This window comes from Oxyura jamaicensis, chromosome 1 (genome assembly GCF_011077185.1).
Source record: "Oxyura jamaicensis isolate SHBP4307 breed ruddy duck chromosome 1, BPBGC_Ojam_1.0, whole genome shotgun sequence".
NCBI classification, from domain to species: domain Eukaryota; kingdom Metazoa; phylum Chordata; class Aves; order Anseriformes; family Anatidae; genus Oxyura; species Oxyura jamaicensis.
The window spans coordinates 73,476,902-73,490,618 of record NC_048893.1 but is presented as its reverse complement, the minus strand read 5'-3'; the positions used below and the strand labels follow the sequence as shown (position 1 = coordinate 73,490,618).

The following is a 13,717-nucleotide window of genomic DNA, read 5'->3' as shown; positions in this document are numbered from 1 at the left end:
TGTGAAGCCAAGCACTGTCAAATCTGGAAGTTTGTGGATTTGGTCCTTGGAACCAGCCCACTAAAAGGAGGAGGTGTGTGAGCTGTGAAATTGGATCTAAACTTGGGTTTATGCTGTGGTTCTTAAGGTATTTTGAAGAACTACCTTTTGGACTTCTGATCAACAGTGCCTCTTTTGTTTCATAGCCTGTGTGGCTATGGCATGTCAGTAACGTGTTGATGGGGAATGTGAGGCATTTCCTTGCTTGCAGTAGTAGTCTCAGAGAGACAAATGAATAGCTCAATTGTTTTTCTAATCAGTGGACCCAAGCAAAACATGAGAAAAATACATACTGATTTCTCAAACTCTCTACCATGAGTAGTGGAAAGGATTTACTAAATAGCTAACCAGTAAAACACGAACAGCCTAAAATTAATCTATCTCTACTTTTTTTTTTTTTTTTTTTGTAAGCCTCCATTTGACCCTTGATTACTTGTGTATAAGTAGTTAAAACAAGTCTAAGCAGTGTTTACAGGCAGATCTTTGCATGACACATCTTTGCAGGTAAGGTGCTGCTGCCTGGACTGGGGCTGTGACATGCAGAGAGTGCAGAGCTAACTTGTGCATAGTGAAATGAAGTAACCTGTCAGATGCTGTGCTTTCTAAATTCCTTTCCATTGTAACAAAAAAAGAGCTGCCAGAGTATAGGGTGGCAGAGATAAGCACCCAGAATGATTTTCATGCTGCAGACCAAATTAAATAGTTTGGTTTGTAATTGGATATGAATCTAAGCCAGAAGCCTTGACTCTTAGACTTGGGGTGTTTACATAAGCTGTTTGCTGTGTATATATCTCTGTCAGAGTATCTGAAGGATACTTATCTCAAGGCTTAGTTTTTGCACCACTTCCAATGTATTTTACAAATTTTAAGGCAAAGCGCAGAAGAATATATGTGGCTAAGCTGGTTGGTACCAAAGTTGTTGCATGGTTTGAGGTAAGTTTTTCCCAAGTGTAAACAGAATTACAGAATCAGAATCACAGAATAGCCTAGGTTGGAAGAGACCTCCAAGATCACCGAGTCCAACCTCTGACCTAACGCTAACAAGTCCTCCACTAAACCATATCCCTAAGCTCTACATCTAAACGTCTTTTAAAGACCTCCAGAGATGGTGACTCCACCACTTCCCCGGGCAGCCTATTCCAGTGACTAACAACCCTTTCAGTAAAGAAGTTTTTCCTAATATCCAACCTAAACCTCCCCTGGCGCAACTTTAGCCCATTCCCCCTCATCCTGTCACCAGGCCTGTGGGAGAATAGACCAACCCCCACCTCTCTACAGCCTCCTTTCAGGTACCTGTTGAGAGCAATAAGGTCACCCCTGAGCCTCCTTTTCTCCAGGCTGAACAACCCCAGCTCCCTCAGCCGTTCCTCCTAAGACTTGTTCTCCAGACCCTTCACCAGCTTCATTGCCCTTCTCTGGACTCGCTCGAGCACCTCCATGTCCTTGTAGTGAGGGGACCAAAACTGAACACAGTACTCGAGGTGCAGCCTCACCAGAGCTGAGTACAGGGGGACAATCACTTCCCTGGACCTGCTGGCCACGCTGTTTCTTATACAAGCCAGGATGCTGTTGGCCTTCTTGGCCACCTGAGCACACTGCTGGCTCATATTCAGTTGACTGTCAATAAATACTCCCAGGTCCTTCTCTGCCAGGCAGCTTTCTAACCACACATCTCCCAGCCTGTAGCTCTGTTTGGGGTTGTTGGGCCCCAGGTGCAGGACACGACACTTGGCCTTGCTGAACTTCATACAGTTGGCCTCGGCCCATCGGTTGAGCCTTTCCAGATCCTCCTGCAGAGCCTTCCTACCCTCAAGCAGATTGACACACGCACCTAAGTTGATGTAGTCTGCAAACTTGCTGAGGGTGCACTCGATCCCCTCATCCAGATCATCGATCCCCAAACAATTATATCTTGGAAGGACTTCTGTGTTTTATGCAATTAAAATAGTTTAAAGCCTTTTCTATAGCTTGATACCTTTTATCTTAGGACATATCTTACATGCTGTGGGATAGGCTTTCTAACTTAATGTGCTTTCAATAATTTTTATCAGTTAAATTATATAAATAACAGCTGTTGGATAATAAATAATGAAATTCAGGGAATAAAGGAAGATCTGGAGTTAAGAAACAGGGTCATTTGTTGCCTTTTTGTACTCATGCTTAATTAGAGAACAGTATCACTTTGTCATTGAATTTAGCAAATTCAATAAGAAATTTATAAAAAAATAAACAGATATCTGTTTAAATATGTCTTTGGCAGCTTTGGGGTTGTTTTTTATTCATAATAACATTTACAAGATATCATTTTTGTGCCGGTAATGGAAAAAAATAGCCACTTTTAGCCATTTCAGAAAGACCTTGTAGACACACTTGAAGGCAGACATTTGACTTGCACCTAAGTCTGTATCCTGGCCTCCAGTCTTTAGCAGAAGAAGAAGGTCTGATGTGGTGGGCACCCGTTTGCTTCAGAGTTCCTCCCTCTCAGCTGGGGGCTGCTGGTGCTTTGTGCTAGCATAGGTGGGATGCTGGGTGCCAGCAGACCTTGTGTCCCATCAGTTGTGTCAGTTCCTACGTGCTCAGGATGAACCACTGGAAGATGATGAAAACTGTGCTTCATAAGGGATGCCACTACCTGTCAAGTGTTCAGCTCTGGGCTGGTGCTGAGCCTGCAGGTTGGTGGAGGCCTGAGCACAGTCCCACAGGATTTCTGCTTTCACAACATCACAGAACGGCTGAGGCTGGAAGGGCCCTCCAGAGGCCATCTGGCCCAACCTCCTGCTCAAGTAGGGTCATCTGGAGCAGGTTGCCCAGGACCACATCCAGGTGACTTTGGAAGATTTCCACAGAGGAGACTCCATAACCTCTCTGAGCAACTCGTGCCACTGCTCTGTCACCTGCACAGCACAGAAGTGCTCTGGGGATGGGGCTTCTCATAACCCTTCTGAAATGGAGCAGGTTCCTTGTATGTCCACAGGAACATGGGGGACGTGTCCATTCTCACCAGGCCTTCTTGCTTTGGACGGTGCATAGTGAATGTTTGGTTATCACAGAGAGACAATTCAAGAGGTGCTCTGCTGTTCCCAGCTGTGGTGTGTGGATGGGTTTTTCGTGATTTGTAAGGGAGGCTGTGAGCAACCAGAGTGATGGGACAGGAACGCACTGTTGGGTTCTTCCTGAACGCACAGGAAGAGCTGCCGTGGAGGTGTCCCTATGCCATGTGCACAGGTGAGACCACAGGGTTTGCTGCCAGCAGCCGTGCCAGCAGCCTCCTGGCAGGTGATCAGCAGTCTCCAAGAGCTTCTTGTCATTTTGTGTGTTTGACAAAGCATAGGGGATGTGATTGTCTTCTGTTATTCCTGCTTCAGGCACAGGTTGTAACGCAGTTCGGAACATGTCTTGGAATCAATCTGGGACATAACTACTTTCTTGTCCCTGCCTCGTGTTAAGATTATTCTCCACAGTGTTCCTGAAAACATATATACAGCATTTTCATATTTTACTTTTTAAACTTAATCTCTTCTTTTCTTGTAAAACATCAGAGCAGTATATTTGACAGGATCCATTTTCTTTTTATTTATTTTTTTAATCCTGGAACATATAAAACGAAGTCTTCTTTTTAACAGAAATGTTTATGACCCCTATTGTAAATTATAGAATCATAGAATCATAGAATATCCTGAGTTGGAAGGGACCCTTAAGGATCATCAAGTCCAACTCTTGACACCGCACAGGTCTACCCAAAAGTTCAGACCATGTGACTAAGTGCACAGTCCAATCTCTTCTTAAATTCAGACAGGCTCGGTGCAGTGACAACTTCCCTGGGGAGCCTGTTCCAGTGTGCAACCACCCTCTCTGTGAAGAACCCCCCTCCTGATGTCAAGCCTAAATTTCCCCTGCCTCAGCTTAACCCCGTTCCCGCGGGTCCTGTCACTGGTGTTAATGGAGAAAAGGTCTCCTGCCTCTCGACACCCCCTTACGAGGAAGTTGTAGACTGTGATGAGGTCTCCTCTCAGCCTCCTCTTCTCCAGGCTGAACAGGCCCAGTGACCTCAGCCGTTCTTCGTACATCTTCCCCTCCAGGCCTTTCACCATCTTCGTAGCCCTCCTCTGGACACTCTCCAACAGTTTCATGTCCTTTTTATACTGTGGTGCCCAGAACTGCACACAGTACTCGAGGTGAGGCCGCACCAGCGCAGAGTAGAGCGGGACAATCACCTCCCTTGACCTACTAGCGATGCCGTGCTTGCTGCACCCCAGGACACGGTTGGCCCTCCTGGCTGCCAGGGCACACTGCTGGCTCATATTCAACTTGCTGTCTACCACGACCCCCAGATCCCTCTCTTCTAGGCTGCTCTCCAGCGTCTCATCGCCCAGTCTGTACGTGCAGCCAGGGTTTCCCCGTCCCAGGTGCAGGACCCGGCACTTGCTCTTATTGAACTTCATGCGGTTGGTGATCGCCCAGCTCTCCAACCTATCCAGATCCCTCTGCAAGGCCTTTCCACCCTCATTCGAGTCCACAACTCCTCCAAGTTTGGTGTCATCAGCAAACTTGCTCAAAATACCTTCTATTCCTACATCCAGATCGTTTATAAAAATATTGAAAAGTACCGGCCCTAAAATAGAGCCTTGAGGGACCCCACTGGTGACCGCCCGCCAGCCTGACGCAGCCCCATTTACTATAACCCTTTGGGCCCTGCCCGTTAGCCAATTGCTCACCCATTGTATGATGTTTTTATTTAGCTGTATGGTGGACAGTTTGTCCAGTATGATCCTATGGGAAACTGTGTCAAAAGCCTTGCTGAAGTCCAAAAAAATCACATCAGCTGGTTTCCCTTGGTCCACCATACGGGTGATCTTATCATAAAAGGAAATCAGGTTAGTTAGGCAGGACCTACCCTTCACAAACCCATGCTGGCTGGGACCAATGACTGCTTTGTCCCCCAGGTGCGCCTCAATAAGTTCGAGAACCATCTTCTCCATGATTTTACCAGGCACTGACGTGAGACTGACAGGCCTGTAATTGCTAGGGTCTTCTTTCTGACCCTTCTTGAAAATCGGCACGACATTTGCCAGCTTCCAGTCTACCGGGACCTCTCCAAATTCCCAGGATCGTTGAAAAATAATTGAGAGAGGTTCCGCGATGACGTCCGCCAGCTCTTTCAGCACCCGGGGATGAATCCCATCCGGACCCATGGACTTGTAGGGATCCAGGTGGAGTAGCAAATCCCGCACACGTTCAGGGGCGGTTGGGAGTTTGTCATCCCCACCGTCCCGGTCCTCCAGCTCGGGGCACCCTGGGTCCCGAAGCCCATCATCGGCAATGAAGACAGAGGCAAAGAAGGCGTTAAGCGTCTCTGCTTTGCCTATGTCATTGTCTGTGAGGAGACCTTCCCTATCAAGGAGCGGCCCTATGTATTCTTTAGTTCTCCTTTTTCCATTCACATATCTAAAAAAACCCTTTTTGTTTTCTCTCACAGACACAGCCAGCTTCAACTCTAGGTGTGCTTTGGCCACACGAACAGCATCCCTGTATTCTTTCCATGACACCTGGCCCTCCTTCCAGTAGCGAAACACTCTCTGTTTCCGCCTAATCTCCATTAGAATGTTCCTGGTCAGCCACGCCGGCCTCCTGCCCCGCCTGCCTGACTTGCGATATTTAGGAATTGCCTGATCTTGTGCTTCTAGGAGGCATCGCTTAAAGAATGACCAGCACTGGTGGACATCGAGGCCTTCAAGAGCAGTTTCCCAGGGGACCTTGCTGACTAGTTCCCTGAGCAGCCTGAAGTCCGCTTTCCCCATATCTAGGGATGAGGTTTTGGTGGCACTTTTCCTTCTGTCACCGTAAATTTTGAACTCAGCCACTTCATGGTCGCTATGACCAAGGTGGCCACCAATCACCACATCTCCCACCAGACCCTCTCTGTTTTCTAGCAACAGGTCTAGGAGGGCACCTTTCCTAGTTGGCTCCGTTAGCACCTGCACCAAGAAGTTATCATCTAGGTGCTTCACGAACCTCCTGGACTTGCTCGTGTCAGCCGTGTGGCACTCCCAGTTAACGTCTGGCAAGTTGAAGTCCCCCATAAGGACAAGGGGAGTTAATCTCGAGGCCTCTCTTAGTTCTGTAAAGAATAATTTATCGGCGCTATCGTCCTGGCCAGGCGGTCTGTAATAGACTCCCACAACGACATCCCCTTTATTCGTTCGTCCCTTGATCCTTACCCAGAGGCTCTCAACTTTGCCATTGCCGACGTGAAGTTCCACACAGTCCAGCCCCTGCTTCACATACATCGCCACCCCACCACCTCGCCTACCCTGCCTGTCCCTCCTGAAGAGCCTGTAACCATCTATCGCAACACCCCAGTCACAGGACTCATCCCACCAGGTTTCGCTTATGCCGATGATGTCGTAGTTGCGGGACTGGGCCAGGACTTCTAGCTCATCCATTTTATTCCTCATGCTGTGTGCGTTCGTGTAGAAGCACTTCAGGTGCATCTCCTTACACTCAGCACCTTGTGGATCTGACCGAAGGACCTCACTGGCACACAGCCCCTCTGATTCTAGCGTACCATCCCTTAGGTCTTCACCGGCATGCCTGGTTTTAGCCCCTTCCCCCTTCGACTCTAGTTTAAAGCCCTATCTATCAGCCCTGCCAACTCCTGACCAAAGATCCTTACCCCTCTCCGAGAGAGGCGCATCCCATCCGGTGCCATCAGGTCCGGTGTAGCATAGACCTTCCCGTGATCAAAGAACCCAAAATTCTGCCGGTCACACCAGTCTCGAAGCCACGAGTTTATGTGAACAGCACGCCTTTCAGCTTCGATCCCCCCTATCGGAAGGACAGAGGCAAACACAACCTGTGCCCCTGATCCTCTAAGTAGTCGCCCCAAATCCCTAAAGTCTCTTTTGATCGCCTTCGGACTTCTCGTTGCTACTTCATCGCTACCAGCCTGAAAGACCAGTAGCGGGTAGTAGTCAGTGGGCCGTACCAGGCGCTTGACTTTCGTGGCAAAGTCTCTCACCCGAGCCCCAGGGAGGCAACAGACTTCTCTGCGGGTTGGGTCCGGTCGGCATATCGGTCCCTCTGTCCCTTTCAGAAGGGAGCCCCCCATAACAATAGCCCTTCTTTCTTTTTTGAAGGATGATGTGGCAATGCGATGTGTAGGTCGCCTTGTCTTAGGCGCCCCCTCCAACTGGGACGGGTTTTTATCTACTATGTCATTCAGATTGTCTTGTTCTAGTCCTTCATATCAATTATTTAAGGGTAGATGAGAAGGTGAGGTGGGCAGAGAGAGGGCTCGCCTACCACCCCGAATAGGCACCTGCCTCCATTCCCCCCCTTGATCTAGGTCTCCTCCCGCTGCCTGGCAGGAGGAGGGAACCTCCATCTTCTGCATAACAGGAGACGCCTGTGCTGTGGCAGGCTCGTGAGCCTGCCTCAGAGACGGTAGAGTGCACCTCCACCAGTCAATTTCTATCTCTGATTCCCTGATGATCCTGAGCCTGTTCACCTCCTCCCAGAGCTCCGCTACCTGGCTGAGCAGTTCTTCAACCTGGGCACACCTCCCACAGGCATACCCTCCACTGCTGTCGGAGACCGACAGAAGGCTGGGGCACACTCTGCAGCCCAGGACCTGGACGGCTGCGTGTTTCCCCGAGCCCTCCGTCTGAGTAGCCACACTGGTGACCGTGGCTGGAGATGCCGCACGAGATGTGGAGGCCACGGTTTTCTGCCTGGTTGATACCATGGTCAGGTTCTACGCAAGCAGGTTACAAGCACCGAAGTGAGAGGCAGCTGCAACAGAGCGACGATGGGCCCCCCGCTCGCCCTGCCCGCGCGAACTGCCGCGCTAACTGCCTCGCCACGCCCTTCGACGCGCCACGCCCTGTTTGCCCGTCCTGGTCGCCGCGCTCCTGGTCGCTCGCACTCCCTAGGGGCAACTTTTAAACAGCCTGGGAGGGGGCGCTGCTGGCTTCGCCCGCGCCTCGTCAGCCTCCCTCGCGAGGACTGCCGGGTCCCGGCGGCTCCCCCCGAGTGGCCTCGATGCCGGACAAAAAGCCCTGCCCGCCTCGGTCCCCTGCTCCGCTGCAGAACACGTCTGCCCCGGAGCTGATCGCCTTTGCAAAAAATTAGCTGAGTATATTCATTATTAAGTGTTAATTTGCTACTGACAGATTGCACTATAGTTGAATATATTCAAAACATCCCTTGAGAAATTATGACAGAGATTTAGATCAAATTCATTTGAGGCAATTTTTACTAATTATTGAAACATTTTTTGCAAATAAGTCTCACTGTGTTCATGTTTCTCTTCTGCCCAGCAAGTAAGTACACAAATAGGTGTGATTATGTGTGTGAAATGACAGTTGTTTTCATGGAATAGAGCCTCACCTTGCAGAAATTAATTGCTAAAGTTGTATTGGTTTTGTGTTGCAAAGTAGGAGAGGCAAATCCAGAAGATGCTTCAGACCTCTCGCACAGTCATCTCTTAGATGGAAGAGTGAGATTAATTACCATTAATTTTTACAGCAAAGTGAAATTAGGGATCTTGGTTTTGCTGTGGTACAGTTTCTCTCCCCGCCACCCTCCCCATAAAAGATGGGGAGTCCATCTTTGTGGACTTTTTTATTGCATTCTTGTGGCAGTCTCCTAGGAGAATAGCCTACTCCTCGGGGTTCTTTTTCTATTCTCTGTAGCTGTCAGAGACAAATCCTAATGAAAGTGTTCCATTTCCTTGTATCAAAATTTCTGATTTTAAAGACTGTTATGTAGCACTGGGAAAGTGTGGTGGTTTTACTTGGGTGGGCGGCCGAGCTCCACCACAACTGCTCTCTCACTCCCCCCTCCTCAAAGAGGAGCAGAGAGAAAATATGATGAAAAGGGCTCAAAGGTTGAGATAAGGATGAGGATATTGTGCAATAATTATTGTGACGGGCAAAACAGACTCAGCATAGGGAGATAGTAAGATTTATTGCCTATTACTAACAAGCTAGAGAAGTGAGAAACAAAGGAAAGAAACCAAAAGCACCTTCCCCCCATCCACCCTCTTCCACCTCCTCCCCCCTGAGCGGCACGGGGGAATGGGGATTATGGTCAGTCTATAGTGCTTCTTCTCTGCTACTCCTTCTCGGTCGCTCTTATCCTCTGTGCTGTGGGGTCCCTCCCATGGGATGCAGTCATTGCCGAACTGATCTGGTGTGGGCTGCCCACAGGCAGCAGCTCTTCAAGAACTGCTCCAGATATGGGTCCGTACCACAGGGTCCATCCCTCAGGAGCAAACTGCTCCAACCTGGGTCCCCCACGGGCTCCTGCCATGTCACCTGCTCCTGCATGGTCTCCTCTGCACGGGCTACAGGTCCAGCCCGGAATCTGCTCTGGCAGGGGTCTTCCACAGGCTGCAGCCTCCATTGGTGCAGGTCCACCTGCTCCACCGTGGTCTCCTCCACGGGCTGCAGCGTGGAACCCTGCTCCATCGTGGTACTCCATGGGCTGCAGGGGGACAGCCTGCTTCACCATGGTCCTCACCGCAGGCCACAGGTGACTTCTGTTCTGGTGCCTGGAGCACCTCTCCCCCTCCTTCTTCACTGACCTTGGTGCCTGCAAGGCTGTTTCTCACTCCTCTCACTCTCCCAGCTGCTGTGTGGCACAGCGTTTTTTTCCCCCCTGTCTTAAATATGCTCTCACAGAGGCGCAAAACAGCATCACTTATTGGCTCGTCTCTGGTTGGCAGTGGGGCCCTTACCAAACATGGGGCAGCTTCTAGATCCTTCTCACAGAAGCCACCCCTGTGGCCCCCTGCTCCCAAAACCTTGCCACATAAACCCACTACAGAGAGCTGGGAAACTCAAGTCATCCATCTTACTGTATCGTTTCAGAAGAATAATGTAGCTGATGCTTTCTTTCCAACTACTGAATGTTTGCAGAGCGTGTGCGCACAGACAAAGGCGAGTGGGGTGAAAAGGCCAGGCCTTACCCTTCCTTGGAGAGGCTGCAATTGGTGCACCATGTGTCCTTGCAGCTTTTGGACCTGCTGGGATGCAGGTGGTTCTCCTCAGCTCAGTGAACCTTAAATAATAATTTTAGAGGATCCTGGGCTTGGATATGCTGTCCCTGATGCCTCAGGGTGTGTTGTTTGATCTAAGAAAGAGGGAGCCCCTGGGTGGGGAAACAATAATTTCCTACATATGTAAAATTTTAAAGCACTTTTTTTTTTTTAAGGTCTGCCATCTTCATTACATATCTAATTCTGAAATCCATATTCAGGCAGCTTTCTGTTTGAATCCAGCAGACTGCAGTTCCCATTCACAGGGCTCGTAAGCCCTTTGTTTTTATAGCTTTCATTGGATTTGTTTGCAGGGCAGTGTTTTGTTTCCTCTGTAAGTCATTTGGAATATATCTTCGCTAGCACTGTAGTCAGAGGGTTTGTATGTCATTCAAAAATAGAAATAAAAAATCCCCACCTACTGAAAAGTGAACAGCATAGCCCTAGCAACCAGGCTGGTGTGTCAGGACCAGAGGAGAGAACATTAAACAAGTAAGACCAAATAACATCATCTCTCTAACAGCCAGAGATGCAATAGAGGTGTCAGATAGTGACAAGATTGATTGCAACTGATAGTGGAGATAACTGCATTTGTATGTTATTGTTTTTTTTGTTTGTTTGTGTTTGTTTTTTAATGGTGGATTGTAAATATAGCCTCATTGAAGCAGTGCTCATCCTTGTCAGCATGAGCAAGATATTCAGCTGCAAACTCTAGAAGAGGTATCTGCTTCTTTAGAAAAACAACTGAACAGCCCTCCTGCACCAGCTAGTGCTGGTTGTGTATGCACTGAAGAAAAAAGGAACGTAAGTCTATTTTCTTGAAAAGCAAGGGGAAACTTATTTTAAACGGTCTGTCAGGGCACTGTCAGTGCTTTCCTTCCAGGTGTGCTCTCAATGGCATTCTGCCGGGGGGGGTTTTGTGTCTGCCTCCCTGTCTCTGTGTGCACTGTGGTTTCTTGTTCATCTGCCGTGTCATAGATCTACCTATGTTAAAAGGATTTGCCTTTTTGTTTCTTCTTGCTTTTGTGAATGAAAGGAATTGAAACTGCTAATCATCTGAAATATTAGCTATTCCTTATTTTCTTAAGGAACTTCAGTGTACTTCTTCAAGATGGATTTTCACTCATATTTGACTCTGTGGTTTTCTTTAGTCACTGCAAATAAAAGGAAAAATAAATCCTTGAGTTTTCTGCTAGGTTTTATTTCTATTAGACCGGAGTCATAAAAAGCAAAGCAAAGAAAGGAAAATATTTAACAGGAAAGGTTAGTTCTGTTAATGTTCAGCATGGACTACTCTTAAGCTTTGTGAAGTTGGTTCCCTTCTGTAGGTGCAGTGATTAATCCGCTGGTGTTTCAATATTGTCCTTTCCTATACTCCACAAAAGACTGCTGATTTATGACTTCTGTCTAATAATTGTGTTTCTTTGACTCCCTCCACACCTCCCCTTTTTATGCTCTTCCTCCTGCAGTTTGTTGTCTTTTCTTGTTCTGTGCAGTTCAGTTCTTTAGTCTGTTGGTGTATGAGGTCTTTTGATTTCCTCCCTGCCCATCTGCTCCCATCTGCATGCTGGTGATGGTGTGCAAAGGATAAAAACGATTCTCTGCCCTTACCAGGGAAGAATGCCTTTGATATATTTTTCTATCTCAGTGGTTTTACTTCCTGACTGCTAGATGTGATGTACTGTGCTGGGAAGGTGGCCAGAGCAGGATGTGCCATTCCAGGCTAGCTTTCAATGACCACTTTTAGGACCAAATAGCTGGGGAAATGGGATCTTGTTGCATCATCTCCAGCTGTTTGGGTTAGGGGCTTTTTGTTCTCTCTTTTTTTTTTTTTCTTTTGCCTCCAAGTTTCTCAGCTGTGGCCTCATTCTGGCTGCTAACAGACCCTCCACAAATGGTGGAAGACTTTTTGGAGAGCAGTGTGATTTCATGGTCTTGCTTCACTAAATTTTATCTTAAAATTTCTCACTGTTGTTTCTGATGATGCAGCTGCGTTTGCTGTAGCAGGGGAGGAAGCCCTGCACAGGCAGACATCTCACCTGCCTTGGAAGTAAGGCCAGGTGACAGTGGGGTGAATGATGGAGACCTCCTGGATGCTGTACATGCCACTGTTTGCCACTGTGGCTCTCCTCAGTACAGCTGTCTTAAGGACTTTTGATAACCACAGACAACCTTTGTTTAGGAAAAACAAGGATGTGGAAACAGGAGGGGTGACTGTGCCTGGATGAAGGGTAGAAGATGTTTTTTGTTGTTGTTGTTTCTCTGAACTGTGCCTTTATTGTGGAAGTGTAAATTAGCAGTTCCTTGCCCCCAGTTAATTTTTTTCCTAAACACAAGGTGAGAAACAAGGGGTGTACTGTGAGCAGATGTGATACAATAAGGGAGCACTCTGTTCCTTATCACATTTTGAGCCTGCAGCTAAACTGTTTCAGAGGAATTTCCTGTGTTTTTATTTGTACCCATCACCTCTTGTCCTGTCACTGGACACTACAGAGCAGAGCCTGGATCTGTCTTGTTTACTACCTCCCATCAGGTATTTATGCATGTTGATGGGATCATGGGCACTCCCAATTCCCACATATTAATAGGCTGTTGCGAGTTTGTGGATGCCCTGTGATGTTGGTCCTTTTCCACTTAGAGCTGCAAGGAATCAGCATTTTGTCTGGGGCAGCAGCAGTCCTGGGCTTCTCTTTGTGCTCTTTGCTTTCAGAGGGAAAACCAACATTGGTTGTTCACATTCTACATTCATAAATGACTATATTTGCTATGTTTTAGCAGGACCTGGTTATCAGAGCTAGGAAATCCTAAAAGAGAAAGGACAAGACTGTCTTCAGAATTGTCCTGGTAAATTCCTATCCAAAAACTGAGTTTTCTACTTTTTTTTTTTTTTTTTTTTTTTTTTTTTTTTAAATCAGACAGAGAGACACCGGATGAAATATCTTGCAGGAGGTGCATATTATGCAGGTAATTCTCCTGCTTTAAGTTTTTTAAAACTGGGGTCTGCCTCTTTGAAGGTTGGAAGTTGCCAATTGTGGTGCTACCACATTTGTAAAATTTTGCAACACCTTCACTTCCAGGTGCTTTCACTTTCTGAAGTTCTTTTGGCTTTTGTAACTCTGGCAACTAAATAATAGAGCAAGGCATTTACCAAAAGTGCATTAGTCTGTGCTGTCATTCAAAAATTATCTTAGTGTTTGGACCTGCTTTATGTAATTAAAGTTTTGATCTAGAAGATTAAATGTTTGCTGATATTTCAGGGTTAGCATTTCAGCAAAGCTAGCTGGCAGCCTCCAGTAAGAGGTATCACTCAGATGGGTCAGACCACTTAGGTGACTCATAGGAGGGACAATTCAGTTTATAACATGTATTTCTGATGCATAGTAATTTATAACATGTATTTCTGATGTTTTAGTAGACTCTACTCCAGGACTTATGCCAGAGATACTGTGAACAACTTTCTCAATTGCTTATGTTGGGGCAAATAGCAACAGTGTGGCCTAATACAAAAACCAAATGGCAGGGTATGCAAAATGTTAAAGCAAGTTTTCCTTCCTGGTGTTTGTTTAGCTTTGTTTTGTAACTGTATTTAGAGCAGAAGTAGTCTCCCTCCAGAGACTTGCTCCATGTCCCAGATGAAAG

The 13,717-nt window shown here is 47.3% G+C and overlaps 1 protein-coding gene across 10 annotated transcripts in view; it reads left to right on the top strand.

The window, feature by feature from the left end:
• The window catches only part of PPFIBP1 (PPFIA binding protein 1), a 113,776-nt gene that overhangs the window by 47,558 nt on the left and 52,501 nt on the right, over positions 1 to 13,717 (top strand). The window lies entirely within an intron of this gene.